Source organism: Sturnira hondurensis, unplaced genomic scaffold, assembly GCF_014824575.4.
Source record: "Sturnira hondurensis isolate 20B ecotype Veracruz unplaced genomic scaffold, ASM1482457v3 Scaffold0002039, whole genome shotgun sequence".
In the NCBI taxonomy this organism is placed as follows: Eukaryota; Metazoa; Chordata; class Mammalia; order Chiroptera; family Phyllostomidae; genus Sturnira; species Sturnira hondurensis.
In genome coordinates, this window is record NW_028074670.1 from 115,409 (window position 1) to 130,482 (window position 15,074).

At 46.9% G+C, this 15,074-nt stretch overlaps 1 pseudogene; it reads right to left on the reverse strand.

The window, feature by feature from the left end:
• Positions 1-12,924: 12,924 nt before the first annotated feature.
• LOC118982671 (keratin, type I cytoskeletal 18-like) lies at positions 12,925-14,257 on the reverse strand (annotated as a pseudogene).
• Positions 14,258-15,074: the final 817 nt, after the last annotated feature.

Genomic DNA, 15,074 nt, shown 5'->3' on the forward strand with positions numbered 1-15,074 from the left:
GCGTATGAAGCTCAGCCAAGAGAAAGGGGCACTCTCCTGTTTTCCTTGTCAGATCAGTGTTTGCAAGGATTGTTCATGTGTTAATATGGTGTTAGTCGGTAGGGTTTTATTCCATGGTCCTGCAACAAGAGTTCGGTATATTTCACTGGAACTCTGGAGATGCAAATATAAGAGGCTTTGGTATAGTTTTCCCTTCACTCCCTGCTCCCTTTTGGAGTCCCATGGGTCATAAATGGTAAAGCGCCACAGCTGGAGAGTACTCCATTCATGGTATTTGCAATAGTAGTAGGGGCAGCCTCCATATAAGTCTGGCCAGAGTTTGCAATTACAATCTATCTGATCATACAGGAAGCAGAGAGTGTGCCATCCTTACGGGGCAGTCTAGCCGTCTAGCCTCCTAAAGCTACTCTTGGGAGCAGAGAGAAGGATAGATGTAGAGCAGCCAGTGGGAGGGCAGTCCGCAGAAGTGACAGGGTGAAAAATTACCCCTCTATCTTTGTCATATATTTGGTGTACGAAGAACCTCCAAATGTATTTGCTTTGTAGTTTAGGAGGGGTTTTTGACAGGCATGGGTAGGCAAGAAGGAAGGGAAGGAGGATTTGTAGAGACTTCATCCGGAGAACCGGGTGTTTGAGTAAAGCGGACTCGGGTATCTCCTATGGGCTGCGCTGACCACTTTCTTGAGTCAGGGGCCGGCTTGAGGCAGGAGAGGTGGACCACACTGGCTGACCCACTAGTATCGCTGCTGTGGGGGTGGTTAGAATAACAGTATGGGGCCCTGTCCACTTGGGCTGGAGCGGTCCAGGTTGGAGCTCCTTGAGCAATACCTGGTCTCCAGGCTGTAGGAGAGGGGCTGGGCCTGTCTCCAGACAGCCCCCCACAGGAGGAAGAACTCTGTCTGTGTGTTCATGGAGAAGATGCCGGAGGAGAGGGAGATAGGGCAGATAGGAGGCCAGAGGAGGAGTATATACTGGCAGGTTATGGTTAATAAGGAAAAAGCAGCCTGACAGTAGTTCGAAAGGGCTAAGTCCTGCTGGTTCCCGTGGGGCTGCCTGTATTCGAGTGAGGACCAGAGGGAGCAGAGAGGGCCAGGAATGTCTGGTTTCTAGGGTAAGTTTGGTTAGGTGGGTTTGTAGGGTGCCATTAGCCCGTTCTACTTTATCAGAAGACCGGGGATAAGGAATGTGCAGCTTCCAGGTGATGCCAAGGGAGGAGGAGACCTGCTGGATGATTTGGGAGATGAAGCCTGGGCCATTGTCCGACTGGATAGAGGAGGGCAGCCCAAATCGTAGGATGATGTGGTTGAGGAGGGAGTCAGCTACCGTATCCGCTGTTTCTCTTGTCATGGGATAGGCCTCAATCCAACCTGAAAACGTGTCAACAAAAGTTAAAAGGTAGCGGAATTTCTTATGGGGAGGTATGTGTGTAAAGTTGACCTGCCAATCCTGTTCCGGGAGGTGTCTGTGTAGTTGCTGGCTCGGGACCTGAGGCTTCTTCATTCCTCCCTGGGCGGATGTCTTGGAGCAGATGGCACATTTAGAGTGGACTTCCTTGATGGCTTGGAGAAGAGTGGGATGAATAAACAAGGGTTTTAGAAACCTCATCAGAGCTTTCAGACCAATATGTAAAGATTGGTGAATTTCAGAGAGAAGTGCAGTGGCATGTTCTTGGGGTAGGGCTATTTTTTCCATTGAGGAAGACCCACCCGTCATTTCCTGGGTGCCCGCCCTGCTGGAGGAGAGTGGAGTACTTTGGGGGGAGTAGGCTGGGCGAGTATCAGTGGTCAGAAAGAGGATGGGGTGTGGCGGGGCGTGTGTGGTGAGTTCTCGAGCTGCAGCATCCACCCGGGCATTGCCACAGGAAACAGGGTCCTATGAGGCCTGGTGACCCTTACAGTGGACCACTGCTATGGTAGTGGGCAGGTCTGTGGCCTAGAGGAGTTTGGCAATGAGAGAGGCATTAACAATGGGCAAACCTTTCGTAGTGAGGAAGCCCCTTTCCTTCCACAAAGCCAAGTGGCTATGAACAATTGAGAAAGCATATTTGGAGTCTGTGTAGATAGTAACCTTTTTACCCGGGGCTAGGGTAAGTGCCCGGGTAAGAGCCATGAGTTCAGCTTTCTGAGAGGTGGTACCTTCAGGGAGCTTATTGGCTTCAAGCGTTTCAGTCAAAGTTGCTACTGCATAGGCCGCTCATCTTCGGCTGTCAGCTTGGAGCACTGAACTTCCATCTACAAACAGAGTGAGATCTGCCTTGGGGAGAGGCTTGTCAGATATACGGTCTAGAGGCTGACTAAGGATGTCTAGTACTTCTGGGCAAGAGTGGGCAGGTTCTGTCTGTAGTGGGGGTTGGAAGGAGAGTAGCTGGGTTGAGGCGTGGTGAGAGCTGGAGAGACAGGGCCGTCCCCTCGACGAACAGGAGGTGGAATTCCTCCCGTAGACAGGAAGGGCTCAAAAGAGAGAGAGCTCGGTGGGATAACAGGTCTGTAAGGCAATGAGAGGAAAATACGGTAACAGGTTGGCATAGAGTGAGCTTGAGGGCTTCCTTCCCAAGTTCTGCCACGCTCCCTAACACCCGGAGGCACGTCTGCCATCCACATAGGTTAGGGTCAAGCTGTTTTGATAAGTAGGCTACTGGGCGGTATGTTGGGCCTACCGGTTGAGCCAAGACTCCAATTGCAATTCCCTGTCTCTCATCCATGAATAGACGGAAAGGACGAGAGGGATTGGGAAGACTAAGGGCGGGGGCCTGTAATAAAATGTCCTGCAGGATGGCAAAGGCTTTGTACTAGCTTGGGGGATATGAGGGGGCCAGTAGGAGTGTCTTTGGCCACTTCATACAGCGGCTTGGTGAGTAGGGCAAAGTTGGGGATCCAGTGTCTGAAAAATCCAACTAGCCCCAAGAGAGAGAATTTGATCTCCCGTCATAGGTAGTTGGAGATTACGGAGGAGCTGAGTGCGGAGGAGAGACTACATGAGGTAGGTGAGGGAGTAGGTGACTTGCTGGCTTGACAACTGAGCCTTGTCAGGAGAGACTTGGTATCCTTTTTGGACAAGGAAGTTAAGGAGATCTGCAGTATGTTGTCTGGAATCTTATAAAGTGGGGCTGCAGAGAAGAAGGTCATCTACATATTGGAGGACTTTGCTGGGGCCTAGGTCACAGGAGGCTAAGTCCTGAGCTAAAGCCTGACCAAATAGCTGAGGGCTATCTCTGAACCCTTGTGGCAAGACAGTCCACATGAGCTGTTGTGACAGAGCAGTGTCAGGGTCTGTCCATGTGAAGGCGAAAAGAAACTGGGACTCTGGGTGTAGTGGAATAGTGAAGAAGGTGTCTTTGAGGTCTAAGACTGAGAAGTGGGTTGTATTAGGAGGAATGTGAGAGAGAATAGTATAGGGGTTAGGGACTACCGGGTGGATAGGGATGACCACTTCATTGATGAGTCTAAGGTCCTGGACCAGGCGGTAGGCTCCGGACAGTTTTTTGACCGGGAGAATGGGAGAATTACATGGAGAATTAACAGGGACAAGAAGTTTCTGGTCTAGGAGGTAGGTGATGATAGGCTGTAATGATTTTAAGTTTGCGTGGGAAATAGGAAATTGGGGTCAGGATGGGAAAACATCAGGCCACGTCAGGCCATTTCAGGCAGATGACAATGGGGTGGTGGGGGGAGGTGATAAGAAGCCATGGTTGGGATAGAAGTGTCCCATACTTGTGGGTTGACAAGGGAAGGGGAAATGGGCAGAGTTGGAGGAGGAGTAGGGTTTTCCAATATCGGAAGGATAAGGCAGGAGGAAGGGGTGGGGTTTTGGGCGAACTGAACAGTGATGCTTAATAATTGGAGAACATCCCCTCCTAGGGGCGGAATAGGGCAGGAGAGTATGACAAGGAATGAATAGGAAAAGGGAAAGCCATCCAGACTGCAGCTAAGCAGGGAGGTTCTCCATGGGTGAGATGGGGTCCTATCAACCGCTACGATCAAGATCTGGGAAGGAGTAAGAGGTCCTGAAAAAGATGGTAAAACAGAGTAGGTGGCCTCCGTGTCCACTAGGAAAGAGATGGACTTACCCACTACCTGCAGCATTACCCTGGGCTCAGCGAGGGTGATGGGGGGTCTTCAAGTCTGGGCTGCTTCAGAGATCCAGGAGTCTGAGAAGTTCCAGTGCAGCCAGGGAAGAGTCTGCACCTTGATCAGCTGGTCCCCCACGTGGAGGCGCCAGAGACGGGCCTCCAAGGGGACAGGCATCCCTCCAGTGGCCAAGCTGTCAGCAGTTGGGGCAAGGCTTCGTTAGTGGCCAAGGTTGAGGACACTGGCAGGCCCAGTGCCCTTCTTTGCCACACTTGAAACAGGGCCCCGGTGGAGGATTCTTTGGCCCAGACTTAGGCTTCGCCCCTGTGCCAGTGTTTGCCACCAGCCTCAGGGCCGCTAGCATGGCCTGGGTTTGCAGGGCTACCTTTTGCTGTAGGCGAGCCTGGCAGGCAGCCTCAGCCTCTGCTTCCCGGTTATTGAAAACCTTAAATGCCATATTCACCAGATCTTAGATGGGGTTTGGGGGGCTACCCTTGGCCTTTTTCAGTTTCCTTCTAATATCTGGGGCTGACGGGGAGATAAAGTGGGTAGGTAAGACAGTGGCCCCAGCATTAGAAGCCGGGTCAAGACGGGTATGGAGCACCATTGCCTCAGTTAGTCTGTTGAGAAACAGCGCCCGATTTTCTCTGGGGCCTTGGGTGACCTCTCTGAGCTTATCATAGATGACTGCTTTCTGGGCAGATTGGTGCATACCCGCTATCAGGCACTCGACCGTTTGGTCTGGTCACCTCCGACCCACCTATCCTACCTGGTACTCCCAGTCTGGTTCCACCTCTGGCTTGGCTTCAGCCCCTATTGGCATGAGGGGATTAGCAGTGTGGGTTTGGTCTGCATGAGCCCTAGCTACAGTTAGGACTCAGTCATGCTCGTCCGGGGTCATGGTGGAAGTTAAAATGATGTGCAGGTCATGCTATGTGAGGTCATAAGCCTGGACTAGGTACTGGAATTCCCTGATAAAAATGGTAGGGTTAGTGGAGAACGAGCCTAAGCATTTTCCAATCAAAGAGAGGTCAGTTACTGAGAAGGGAACATGGACCCAAACGACACCTTCTGCTCCTGCCACTTCCAGTAGAGGGCAAATACGGGAGTCTAGGGGCCCTAGATTCAGGTGGGAGCGGGTGTGTGAGCTGCCCCGGGGAAGAAAGGTCTTCACAGGGAGGGGAAGAATCCGACTGAGAGGGGAGGGCCAGGGCTGGAGTAGCCATCCCTGGGAGCTGATAAGGAGGGGAAAAAGGAGGAGAAGCAAGATCTTCAGGGGAATCAGAGAAGGAGGAGGGAGGTTCTGGGGCAGGAGGCTTAGGAGGCCAGATGGGTTCAGGGTTCCCTCGGGCGAGGAGAACTTGGGCTGTGGAGCACTGCGTGCACAGATCCAGGAGGGAGTGCAAGGCCCAAAAGCCCTGAATGTAGGGGACCTCAGACCATTTGCCAGTCCATCTGCAAAAATTATCTAGGTCAGTAAGGGTAACGAAATCGAAAGTGCCTTCAGGAGGCCAGGTTTCATGATTACTGAGCTAATATAATGACCAGGCCATAGTAGATAGAAAAATCAGCCATTTTTGCTTGAGGCCAGGATCAGTTGTTGGCAAATTTTTCAGGAGGCACCCTAGAGGTGACTTAGGGTCTGGTTTGGACTCCTGCCCCCCAATTCCTGGTCCCACGAGGAGCAGCAGATGGGAATCGGCATCCCTCAACCCAATCTGCTGATCTGGTCGGGTAAAAACGGGGGTCTGGGTCCAGGGACATCTCCTCTGGTGCCCAGAACCTCTCAGCAGGGGAGAGCAGTCCCTCCAAGAAGGGTCACCCCGACGCAGCGCTGCGGTTTTGGTGTGAGAGCAGTCTCTCCCAGCAGACGGGGCCCGGAATCAGCGTTTGGGGACCAGAAATTTAAGGGCACTGGCACTTACCCTGGTTCTTAGTCTGGACTGGTGGGGCAGCCGAGAGGCCTCCTGGGGGGTAGGGAGAGGAGCGGTCTTCAGCAGACAACAACCCTTCCCGGTTCTGGCACCAAATGAGAGGTTTTCTTAGGCTCCGCGGAGGAAGAAATGCCAATCAGCCACAAAGTTAGGCGGTATAGAGCTTTATTGGGGTTTGCGCACCCGGGCAAGGTTCTCTGGTCCACAGAGTGGGGCTGGGGAAGTTGCACCCCAGCAGGGAATGGGGGGGGGCGCGGTATTTTTGTTGGCTCTCTCTGTGGGAGCTGGGGATTGGTCCCCTATGAACAAAGTGGTGATACATCATTGATGGTTTTTCCTCAGACTCAGGTTGCTATGCAGATATCCATTTTAGCAAAGCCCGCCCTTTCAGCTCTCTGGTTTGATGTCAGATGTCTTTTCCGGGTTGTAGTCCAGCCGCCATTTTGTCCTACCCCACCCATCCTGACAGCGGCTTCTGACATTTTCATTCCTTATGGTGTATAAACTCACTATTTGTCATATTAGAAATATTTACCCTGATTCTGTTACCAACTCACTCCAAAGTAATACAAACTGACTGGAAAAAAAAAATCCATCTTTACCAGTGACACTCACAGTTGGGTAGTTGTTGGGTGTAGCGGGGAGGACTGGCCCCCACCGCTCACCTCAAATGGCTGTTAGGCTCACAGGTGGGCAGATCCAGACACGTCGATGGCCAAAGATTCCCCCCTTTCAGTCTCCCCCTGAGTTCAGTTCCTGTCAGCCTCAGGGCCTGCCCCTCCCCAGATGCAGGTGAGGGCAAGCAGTGGTGGCTTCATCAACAGGACTTGGGGACCTGAGGGGAGTCAGTGCCCTCTTGGAAGGGTGAGGTTCTTTCTCCGCCTCCATGTCGTCCCCCCACCCCGACCAAGCTGAGGTTCCCTGCTGAGGAAACAGGGCAAACACCACTTTCTTATCTTAGAAACCAGATTGATTCTTGCCAGACTAGTCCTGACCTTTATAACTTCTGGTCATCAGCAAAAGCAAGCCAGAGCATCTGCTGAGTCAATGGGAAAATGACTTAGCCGCAAAGTAAATCAGCTACCACAGCAACTTAACTTCTCTAAAGCCATTTTACTAACCTTGGGTGACAAATGGAAAACGGAAGTTTTGTTTTCTTTAATGAACATTTCAGTAATGAACAGTGTTTCTACACGTGGATTTTCTTTCTTTTAAAGCTCTAAGAACAGAAGTAAAACTGGCCTTCTTTTTAGCTTTAAAAAGCATGTCTAAATGACTTAGCTCCTTTGTTTTTAAATGTAATGATTGCTTCTAGAAACTGTAACCCAAAGAATGCTACTTCAGGATATTTTCATGTACAATTCTTCTAATGGAATAGGTTGCACATACAGAAATTTGAAAGATGCCCCTTAAGGATGCTATAACTGTAAATGATTCATGGGTTTATTAAGACTGCACAATTATAAATTCTGTGGAAACAAGTCACATGAAGACACGCAATACACTCCCTCACTCTCAACATTTCACAGAGCAGAAGGCTCTGTTCCGGACATTGGGGTTTTCCAACAATAGCCACCAAGGCCTTGCCATCATGAGTCACAGCCCGGAGGAGGGAACAGACAGCTTCCAGTACACACTCTCTTTTAAAGAATATCTTCAGAATGCCCTGACTTGCACACCAAGTTCATTAGTGCCACAGTGAAGCAGATCAGCTGAGCCTCAAGTGCTACTGAGACTAACAAACCTCAGAACAAGAGACCCGGAGCTCTACAGCCCTGCCCCACAGGGTGTAAAATTACAGAAAATAAAGCAAGGTGCCTCAGTTGGAAAAGAGGTAGAGTAAGCTTTCTTTATTCACAAATGAGATGATTATGTATGTAGAAAAATCCCAAGTAATCCATGCTCAGAAAAAAGAAGTGAGAGGTAACCAGTGATCTTAGCAAAGTCACAGGATGTAACATCAGTATGCAAAACTCATTGCATTCGTGCTGTGAACAATCAAAATATGAAATGAAGAAAAATTCTAGTCACAATGTTATCTAAAGAAATAGAATATGTAGAAACAAATCTAACATCTGAAGTGCAAGACATGTACACCGAAAACACAAAATGCTGACGAAAAGCAAAGAAGCTCTAAAGAACTGGGAAGACACTTCGTGTTCATGGATTGAAACACCCCAAATGGCCAAGATGACAGTTCTTCCCAAATTGATCTGTAATTTCAACATAATTGCAATAAAAATCCCTGCAGTTTTTTTTGTAGAAATTGAGAAGCTGACCCTAATGTGTATATAGTAATGCAAAGAACCAAAATGTAAGAGGCTGCTGTCCCCCCAAAATGGAGAAACCCCCACGGCTATCACTTGGGGGATGAGGGAAGTAGAGCAGGGCCACTGAGAGCTACTTTGCATGTGTGAAAAACTTGGCCTGTGTTTTAATAATGTTAAAAAGCTGTGCCTGCACTCAGAGCCAGACAGGTGGGTGTGACTCTAACCTGTGATACAGTATAGTTGGAGGGACTTCCGGCGCCTGCAAGAGCGATTTGGAGGCAGCTTTTACATCAAGGGGCCACGCTTGCCCAGACTAACCATGGCAGCTGAGAAAGGCAGAAGAAACCAGACTACTGGCAGGTGTAAGCCAGTGTGAGAGGAGTCAGAAATGGGGTTAAGGAGGGAGATCCGTGCCAGGACTTAAACCCAGGCACGGTAGCCATCTGGGGCTTTTTACCATGTGGTTTGGGAGCACAGAGGGGGCTCTTTTGACCCTGCAGCTTAGAACGAAGCAGAAAGGAAGGATGTAGTAGCCGTGCAGGGCTCCTGACCATGTGGCTGGGGACGGAGGAGCCTCTTGACCGGGTAGCAGCAGTGCCCGGTCTTGGCCACGTGGTTTGAAAGGATGCAGGACTCCCACTGGCGTACCATAGGCAAGTGCCATGTGATTTTGAATTAAGAACAGGAGCCTGGCCAGGCTACAGACTTCCTATTTCTTTTCCTGAGACACAGGAATGGATCCCGGAATGGAACAGACTGGTTTTCCAAGGGGGAGGCAGGACTGTGTTTGTGGGTGTTTTAAAGGGATTTGGGGATTTAATAGTGATGTTCCACCATTATTCTGAACCTGTAGAACTTTTGAACAAATAGTTCCTTTCCTTTTTACCAGGCTCTGGCACTGAGAGCCACAGTTCTTAATCAGTGGTGGGCAAACAACAAGACCGCCAGGGGTGGGGGGATCTCCTGTAACTAAAATACTTTAGAAAAAGAACAAAGTTAGATTCAAAGCATTTAAAGAAATGCGGTTGTGACAATGGAGATCCATCGGCCAAAAAGAAAAAAGAAAAATACACAAAAATTAACTCAAAATTGATTATAGACCTAAATGTAACAGCTAAAACTTCTAGAAGGCATAGAAGAAAATTTCTGTGACCTTGAGGCAGGCACAGTCCATAAAAGGATAAATAGATAAATTGGACTTCTTCAAAATTTTAGAGTATTGTTCTGTGAAAGATGCTCTTAAGAAAATGAAATGACAATAATTATCAACGTCATTAGCCATTGGGAAATGAAAATGAAACCATGTGGTGGGACACCACTTCATGAACACTAGAACGGTCGTCGTGAAGACAAACACCAAATGTTGGCAAACATACGGCCTGAGACCCTTGGTACATTGCTATTGGAGAAAACAGAGTCACTTTGGAAAAGAGTTTGGCAGTTTCTTTTTTAGAAAAGATATTTTATTGATTCTGCTATTACAATTGTCCCATTTTTTTCTTCCCTTTATTCCCCTCTGCTCTGCACCCACATTCCCACCAGCATTCCCTCCCCCTTAGTTCATGTCCATGGGTCATATATTAAGTTCTGTGGCTTCTCCATTTCCTACACTATTCTTAACCTCCCCCTGCCTATTTTTGCACCAACCATTTATGCTTTTTATTCCCTGTACCTTTTCCTCCATTTCCCCTTCCCTCTCCCTACTGATAACCCTCAATGTGATCTCCATTTCTATGATTCTGTTCCTTTTCTAGCTGTTTGTTTAGTTTGTTTTCATTTTGTTTTTGGGGTTCAGTTGTTGATAATTGTGAGTTTGTTGTCATTTTACTGTTTATAGTTTTGATCTTCTTTTTCTTTGGTAAGTCCCTTTAACATTTCATATAATAAGGGCTTGGTGGTGATGAACTCCTTGAATTTGATCTTATCTGAGAAGCACTTTATCTGCCCTTCCATTCTAAATGAAAGCTTTGCTGGATAGAGCAATCTAGGATGGAGGTCCTTGCCTTTCATGACTTGGAATACTTCTTTCCAGCCCCTTCTTGCCTGTAAGATTTCTTCTGAGAAATCAACTGATAGGCTTATGTAGGCAACTACGTAAGAACTCCTTTGTAGGTAACCATCTCCTTTTCTCTTGCTGCTTTGAAGTTTCCTTATCTTTAATTTTGGGTAATGTGATTATGATGTGTCTTGGTGTGTGCTTCTTTGGGTCCAACTTCTTTGGACTCTCTGAGCTTCCTGGACTTCCTGGAAGTCTATTTCCTTTGCCAGATTGGGGAAGTCCTCCTTCATTATGTTTTGAAATAAGTTTTCCATTTTTTGCTATTTCTCTTCTCCTCTGGCACCAATATGATTTGGATGTTGTAGTCTTTAAAGTTGTCCTGGAGGTTCTTAAACCTCTCCTCATTTTTGTGAATTCTTGTTTCTTAATTCTGTTCCAGTTGAAAGTTTATTTCTTCCTTCTGTTCCAGATCATTAATTTGAGTCCCTATTTCCTTCCCTTCACTGTTGGTTCTCTGTACATTTTCCTTTATTTCACTTTTCATAGCCTTTACTTTTTCCTCTATTTTGCAATCATCCTCAACCATTTCCGTGAGCATCCTGATTACCAGTGTTTTGAACTGTGCTATCTCTTCATTGCTTAGTTCTGTTTTTGGAGCTTTGATCTGTTCTTTCATTTGGGCCATATTTTTTGCCTGGGTGTGCCTGTTACATAGTAAGGGGCAGAGCCTTAGGTACTCGCTAGGACAGGGCAACCCACATCTCTGCATTGTAGCTCTGTATGTGGGGGAGGGGTTTATAAGAGAATCATGCTGCTTGCTCAGCTCTCAGCTGGATTTCAGTCACTTCCCCCACCACCCACAAGCAAATTGGGCCCTTCTGGTGCTGATTCCCAGGTTGGTGTATTTGTGTACATTCTAGAACCTTGTGTGTCTCTCCAACAAAATCTGCTGTGAGGCTGGGAGTTTCTCCTGCTGCTGCAACCCCCACAGGGTGTACAGCCAGAAGTTTTCAGGCTTTATTTCCCTGAATTGGAACCCTGGGTTGCATGATCTGTCTCGCTCCACAGTTGTTCCTCCCAGTTTATCTGCCCATAAATGTGGGACTTGCCCAGTCCACCAGCAACCGCACCCACCTGGTCCTCCAGCCAGCTACCTTGCTGCTTGTCCTCTCCACCCCAACTGCCCATCTCCACTCCTCCTACCGGTCTAGATGATTGTTTCTTCCTTAACTCCTTGGTTGTTGCACTTCTTTACAATTCAACTTTACGGAAGTTCTGGTTATTTTTTGTTTTTAGATCCGCTGTTGTCCTTCTTTGGTTGTTCAAGGAGGCAAAGTACATCTACCTATGCCTCCATCTTGGCCAGGAAAGGACTGACAGTTTCTTAAAAAGTTAAAAATAAGCTTGTCATAATCCCAAAGATTTCTACTTCTTGGAAACTACCCACCAAATAAAAACTTATATCCACACAAAGACATGTATGTGAATGTTCATAGCAGCATTGTTTATAACAGTATAAAACAAGAAACAACTCAGATATCCATCAACTGGTGAGTACGTAAACAAAGTGTGGTGTATCCCATAATGGAACACTATTTAGCAGAAGAAGGGAAGAACTAATGATATGTACTATGACCTGTTGAGTCTCAAAAACATTATGCTAAGTGAAAGCAGGCAAATGCTAAAGACTGCATACTGTATTGTGTCATTCATGTTGTGAAATGTCACAAAGGGGCAAAAGAAGTGTTCTTAAACTAGACTGTCATATTAGTTGCAGAACTCTGTAAAATTTACTAGAAACTCATGACTTTTAACTTACAATAGGTGGTTTTTATGGTATGCAAGTTATGTCACAATAAAATAGCTTTTTAAAAAAGTATTACTTTCCCATTCAAATATCTGAAATCTTCCTTTATCCTATATCTTTCTGCACATGGTGAAAAGCAAACTCTCTCTTAAGGATTCCTAATATAATCAATAGATGATTTTTCATTTTTGCTTCAATATGTTCAAAAAATAAAACATTAAATCTGAGTAATTATCTTGGAAAAATTAGACAAAAGGGTCAGTTTTTACAATGTTTTAAATTAGGGCATATTTCAAATATATAGGAAAGTGTTCATATTAATATCACAAAGAAAACTAGAGTATGCCACCTCCAAACATACCCCTGTGGCACAGGGATTATTTTGAGCTGGAGGCAACTGAGAATCAACAGATGCAGAAAGAAGCTTTCTCCAAGCTTCCCTTATCTGACCCAAAGCAGAAACTTCTGACAAATAAAAACTAACACAAATTTGCTCTGCTGGGAAAATTTTAGGATGATAAAGAAGAGGGCAAGTCAGCCAAGATGGACCCTCACAAACAAACCCTATCCCATCAGTTTCCCCCAGGTATCTACCTTCTCACAGCTTGCCCCCTTGGAGGACTAAAACAACTCTTCTTCTGTCATTGTCACCTCTCTACAAATGTATTGGTCTTTGGTAGGAAACTCTGTAAGCCCAAGTTCTAACCAGCCTTTTGAGTTACTCATCACTGAGTTCTCCCACATGTACACATGTCAATCACTTGTTTTTCTCTTGTTTTATTTTTTTTTTTTTACTACTTTTCATTGGCCTCCTGCCCTGCCAAGGGATGCCCGACTTCTGCTGCCTTTAATGCCTCAAAACCCTGCTGTCATTGACCTCGGACACCAGTTGGCCATCCACAGTCCTGTGGGTCGTGGTCTTTTGGATGGTTTCTAAGGAGTGGCTCTTGTCCAGGTCATCAACGAGATTGAAGTCCTCCCCTTCTTCCAGTAGCCTGTGGGAGCTGGCAATCTCAGCCTCCAGCTTGACCTTGATATTCAGCAAGGCCTCATACTCCTGGGCCTGGCACTGCCCCTCTGCCCGGGTCTGGGCCAGCTCTGACTCCAGGTGCAGCAGGATCCCACTGAGCTGCTCCATCTGCATGGTGTAGCGTGTCTCCACCTCCCTCAGGCTGTTCTTCAAACTGAGCTTAAAAGTCCTCATTGAGTCCAGGTCAGTCTCCAACAACTGGACCATATGCCTCAGCTCCGCAAGTGTCATCTCAGCAGCACCTACCTCAGCGGTCTGCAAGGTGACCACTGTGGTGCTCTCTTCAGTCTGATGGGACCAGTACTTGTCTAGCTCCTCTCAGTTCTTTCAAACCAGCTTGACAAACATAGCAATGTTCATACTGGGCCCAGATGTCTGCGATGATTTTGTCAAGGTCCTGAGATGTGGGGACATCCAACTCCATAATCAACCCAGAATTTGCAATCTGGTTTCATAAACCATTTACTTGCTCCTCGTGGTTCTTCATGAAAAGCAGCCCCTCCTTGAGAACCTTGATCTCTGTCTCCAGCTGCAGCCAAGTAATATTGGTGTCATCAGCGACCTTTCAGAGCCCATTGATGTCATTCTCCACAGACTGGCACATGGCCAGCTCTGTCTCATACCTGACTCTGAAGTCATCAGCAGCAAGATGAGCATTGTCAATCTGCAGAGTGATGCAGGCATTGTCCACAGAATTTGCAAAGATCTGAGCCCTCAGGTCCTCAATGGTCTTCAAATAATGACCCCAGTCTCTGACCCAGAGCCCCTTCTTCTCTAGATGTTCCCAGATTTTGCTCTCCAGTCTCTGATTATCAGCCTCCAGGCTTCTCACCATCTCCAGGTAGGAGGCCAGGTGGTCATTCAGGCATTGCATAGTCTCCTTCTCACTCTGGATGCCCCCTATGCCCACCAGATCCCTGGCCATCCCTGCAGCCAGGCTCCCAGATCCCCAGCTGCCCTGCACAATGAAGCGGGACGTCAAGATCTGGGAGCCTGAGCCACCAGTGCCTGCATAGACACTGGCTGTGTTGTTGGCCAGCCAGACCCAGTAGCTGGGCAACTACATGGAGCCCAGGGTCCAGTAGCTTGTGGAGAAGCTGGAGCACATGCTGAGGCTCATGCTGTTCAGAGAGGAAAGTGAGAAGCTGAGAGTCAGGTTGAAGCTACCTGGTTTTTTCTTGTTAATGTTTATTTGTTTGTTTGTTTGTTTGTCAGTCTAATTTACAGGGTCCCAGCTAGAGAACGTAGGAAGATAGAGAAAAAAGTTGTTTTCCTCCCCTACAAATACTCATTTAAGCACTGCTCCAAATTCACCAATATGGACATTTTCCCAGAGTATGGTCTATCTAGCAGATGTTCTATGTGAACTTGAGAGAGTGTGTACTTTGCTGTTTGGGGATGGAATGTTCTATTATGATTACTTAGGTCAAGTCAGTCAGTAGTGTTGTTCAAGTCCACTGTATTCTTACAGATTTTGGGTTTACTTTTTCTGTTAGTTACTTAGGGAAGACTACTCATATCTCTGACTATAATTGTAGATTTTTCTAAATTTCCTGCCAGTTTTTGCTTTATTCATCTTAGGTTCTGTTATCAGAGGCGTAAATGTATAGGATTGTCATGTCCTCCTGATGAAGGAACTCCTCTCTCATTATGAAATGGCTTTCCCTAAATCCTTCATAATATTCTCTGCTGTGAAATCCAGTTTGATGTTAACACAGTCATTCCAGCTTTCCTTTTTGTACTGTTAGCAGGTCATGTCATTTTTCATTCTTTCCATTCAATCTATTCATGTCTTTATATTTAAAGTACCTTTTTTGTAGGTAGCATATAGTGAGATACTGTTTTTTCTCAACCAATCTGACATTGCTGCTTTTTATTTATTTATTTATCCTCACCTGAGTACGTGCTTAGTGGTTTTAGAAAAAGGGGAAGGGGAGGAGAAAGAAAGAGAAAGAGAAACATCAATG